We start from the raw sequence: 4,860 nt of genomic DNA, 5'->3' as shown, positions 1-4,860 counted from the left end.
TTGTGCTCAAAGATTGACAACAGACCATTGAAGAGATGGAGAAGCTATCTGGACTATCTTGGAGCTATCTTGGTTCAGCGAATTGTAATGGGAGATTTGAAATGAGAAGGATCACTGTGAAATGTGTGCCTTAGTTTCTGGCTGACCAGGAAAAGGGTGTGGAGTATAAATAGTCCATGCTTAAAAAACAGCTCTGAAGCGACCCAGACATTTTTTCCAAGGTCATTACTGGTGACGAGGCATGGTGCTATTCTGATGACCCCCAAAAGCAAACATTAATCAAGCCAGTGGAAGAGGCCATCTACATGTTACCCCAAAACAACTCATCAGTGAAATCAAAGATTAAGATGATGCTAATTTGTTTTTTGGATGGGAAGGAGATAGTGCATTTGGAGTTCGTTTCACCAGGGCAGACTGTTAATCAAGTTTCTATTTCGAGGTTCTGAAAAGATTGCATAACAGCATGCAACAACAACAACAAAAAGGCATGATTTATGACAGACAGGAGACTGGTTTTGTCACCATGACAATGCACCTACTCACACACCCATCTCACTGTGACAGCTTTGGGCCAAAAATAACATGCCTATATTGCCTCAACCACCTTATTCATCTGACCTCACTCCATGCAATTTCTTTTTATTTCCAAAAATGCAGAGAGACATGAAAGGACAGCGATTTGATGGCGTAGAAGAAGTGATCAAAAAAATGAGAGGTGCTGTCAGCCATCCAAACAGATGAGTTTGGAAAATGTTTCCAATAATGGAATTGCAGAGTTGCCAAATGTATTGTGTGTATTGCAGAGTACTGTGAAGTGATAAGGTTGTTATGTAAAAAAATTAAATACATATGTTTGAAAAAATTTTTGGTTTTTTTTGGGGGGCAGGGGGTAGTAGCCCCTTGTATATATTTATACAAAAAATGGTTCACGATTATAGAAGTGGGTAAATTCCAAGTCCATGTGTCAGATATTAGACTGGAGACTTTTCCTGACTCCTGTAGGGGATGATGAACTCCGGACTGGCAGGGCAAGGAGAGGCTGCTGGTGGCAGAGATAAATCACTGCAAGGTCAATAGGTCAGATACTGGCAACTCCAGTATCAATAGGCAATATGGGCTACAGGACAAAAGTTTTAATTTCCTTGGGGGCTGTAATTTTTTTCTGAAAAACAAATTGGGCAACCTATACTTTACATATATACTTTACATTACATACCAAAAAACCCAAACAAACCCCCAAACAAAACAACCCACCACATATACAGATAAATAACATTAACAACAACAAAACAACATACTTACTCTCATAAAAGCAATGTTACCCCATAGAGATCCTATAAGACAGAGTAGGAATGCCTTTGTGAGTTTATGTGACTAAAACTCTATAGAAAAGCAAAAAACACATTTTTTTTCTCCCACAGAGCACCTATGATTTTGAACTGCTGATCTTGCAGCTAGCAGCCTAACCACTATACAATCAGGGTTGCTACCTGCACCCTCAGGGCTACTGTTCCATTAATATAAATGCCATGAAACCTGCCTCATTAATCATAGAGATTAGGGTTTACAACATAGGACAATTTCTCCAGTTCACAGAATGAGGATTATTGCATAAAATTGAGAACCTTAAGCTAGCTACTTAACCTTATCCACACATATTTAGGCAGGGTGGGCAAAATTCAGTCCTTAACAAAGCCTTCCCAATCTGTATTTACTCTTAGACATCTGGGTTCTCACTTTTTAGGAAATTCCATGGCATACTTGATCTGGAATAAATAAAGAATAAAGGAATATGATAAAGTTGGACATGGGGAGTGTGTTTGTCTAGGGAGACTAGAGAAACAAATCCAGAGGGACTCATATGTATATAAGAAAGAGTTTTATAGACAAGAGTGTGTTAGTCTGGGTACATTAGAGAAACAAATCCGCAGAAACTCATATGTATAAGAGACAGTTTTAAATAAAGGGTAAGTACACATCAAGGAAACATCCCAACCCAGTGCTGCCCAAGTCCACAATTCCAACATTAGTCCACACGTCCAACATCAATCCACAAAGTCCTCCTCCATCTCACAAGACACATGCAATGATGTCGAATGCAGGAGGAAAGCCAAGTCAGTGAGCGTGTAAGCATCTCAGTGCTGGCAGGTGTCTCCACATGGTTGCTCCAGCACCCAGGGCTACATCGGGATAGATCCATGTGGCTTCTCAGGGATGTCTTGCAGAGAGTGAGCCTTGCCAGCTGAAGCAGAGAACTGCCTAAGGCACTTATACCCTGGTTCGACCATCACAAAGCAAGAGACCCAAGAACTCTAAAGGCGAGGATCTTCGAGCCAATTATCCCTCCGCCCTTCAATTAACCCCACATGTGTTTATTGGCCAGATTGGCACAATAAACTAACTATGGCAAAGAGCAATTGAATATTGAGAAAACATCCCAGCCCAGCCCAGATCAAATCCATAAGTCCGGTATTAACCCATATGTCTGATACCAATTTATAAATTCCTCTTCAGAATCACGAACACATGCAATGATGCAGAATGCAGAATGATCACAGGCCAGTGAGTGGAAAGTCTTGTGGATCCAGTGGCGGTATAAGCATCTCAGTGCTGGCAGGGACTCCAAATGACTTTTCCAGCTCTGAGGCTCTGGCTACCATCAGCCTGTCTCCATGTGGCTTGTCAACAAAAATGTCTTGCAGGGACTGAGCGTGTTTCCTGCCTCCAGTGAGCTGTTTATCTTCTTAGCACCTCCCAATGAGGTCATCAAACTGTGACCTGATTGACAGGCCAGACTCCACTCCTTCACTCCTAAATCTCAAATCGACAATCGATATGTAACTACCACAGGGAGAATGTGAAAGCAGTAAGATATGAGCAAACAAAGAGGAAAATATATTTATATTCCGTGTTACTTAGCTGTGGTTCATCCTGGTGAAGATGAGAGACTTCTCTGTCTACTAAAGTGGAATCGGAATTGGAATTAGAATTATGAAGTGACAATGCTTATTTCTTTATGTTGTTCCTCTCTTTAAGAGGTAGGTATTTTGAAAAAAGAATAAATATAGCTCTAGGAAGTGGTTAACCATGGGACTCAACATAAGGAAGGCTTGCTTGGTAAAAAATGTGCTCATTGATTGAGAAGACTTTCATAACACGAGAATTATTAGAGGCTATTTTTATACTCAAATGAATAGCTTTTGATAGTATAAACTAGATCTTTTGTAAGGTACTTGCCCCAGAGTGAATCCCTGCTCATTTGAAAATCATCCATTTGTGTGAAAGTAAAATTGCCTGTCATGGTTTGAAAGGATTATTTATGGTTTCTAAACATTCATCTCTTCCAACTCAACTCTATATTGTCTTTACAAAATGGAAATTTAATTCCATTAGAATGTTCTATTGTCCAATATATACACTTTGTTATACTGTATTGTAATGTAATTACATACAGTTTCTCTACTTACTATATTAGAAAATGACAAAGTGTGTCAAACAGTTTTTATTGTTATACTCCATATGAACTGGGAACTCTGACTATTGGTGATTACCTCAAAAAGCAATCATCAGGAGCAGCAATGTTTTGCAGTAATCCAAGAGGAAAATAGTTCATGGTAATGTCATAAACAATAATAATAATACTAATACTAACAATATTATATGTTCTCCAAGGATAGCACCTTGGAAAATAGACAGTTAGCGATGAAACGATGTCGCTGTATTTGAATCCTAGAAATGGTCCCTTTGGTTAACATTAAATTGTATCAGGTTTGATGTTGTACAATATATGATCGTATAAAAAAAGAACATTTTATGAGGAGAACCTCATTCTCAAGGAAAAATACACGGAATTCCTGAGTTTGTTTTCACATTAGATATTTAGGAGATGATGCTCGTCGGTGGCTAGAAACAGACAGGGATTTGACAAAACCATCTCAAAGATGCCAACTATTGAAGCAATTATGGTGCAGAGATGCAATCAGACTGAAAGGTCCTGTCAGACTTCAGTAATTGGCTTTGTTGTGTTTGGCCAAATGCTTGCTTCACTGGAGGAGACACCATCTGCTTTGGGCATTGTTTACCTGGAGGGATGCATGAGCAGTAATGAAGAAGAGTTATTACACAGACAGAAAACATTTCGGAGGAGCTAGACATTGCATGCATACGCACAGTCAAATGTTTGAAGGGGAAAACCTCATATTGGATCTTCAACACTGACTTTGTTTTTTTTTGTTTTGTTTTTAATTTCTACATTTTAGGTAAGTGCAGATGGCTGTAGGAATTTCAATGTCGGTGTCTTAGTGCAAAGGTGTTCCTGGATGGTACCAATGGCTAAGCCTTCACTATGAGCCCAAAAATTGGCCATTTGAATCTACTCAGAACTACTTTGGAAGACAGGTCTGACGATCTGCTACTGAGAGGTCACAACCTTGAAAACTTTGTGGATAAATTCGACTCTGCACATATGGGGTCCTGGTGATTAGAAATCCCCTCGAAGGCAACTCACAGTCAAGGTGCAAATGGCTAAGCACTTGGCTAGTGTGCTCTGCAGAGAGGCACAGTAATAAATTCTACTAACAATGGCTCTCCTGGTCAGCATTCCCTTCTTTCTTCTTTGACTGCTAACTTGGAGTGGAAAGACAAGTTATTTTTGTGAAATGATGCATCTCAGGGTGCTCATAGCCCACACTTTAAATTAGAATATGAGTGGTTCCGCATTGCTACTCCTTTTTACATGGGGTTTTGTGCCCCCAGTCTATAAACTGACAAGGGGATTGCTGGGGTGATTGGTTTTACTAGGAAGCAAGTCACTGACTGAAATTGCAAGCTTTGGTCTTATCTTTCCATTATTTCGGAGAG

This window comes from Echinops telfairi, unplaced genomic scaffold (genome assembly GCF_000313985.2).
Source record: "Echinops telfairi isolate 266 unplaced genomic scaffold, ASM31398v2 ScPeMD7_7469;HRSCAF=8507_1, whole genome shotgun sequence".
Lineage (NCBI taxonomy): Eukaryota > Metazoa > Chordata > Mammalia > Afrosoricida > Tenrecidae > Echinops > Echinops telfairi.
The sequence above is the reverse complement of the archived record's forward strand: the minus strand, read 5'-3'. Positions refer to the sequence as shown.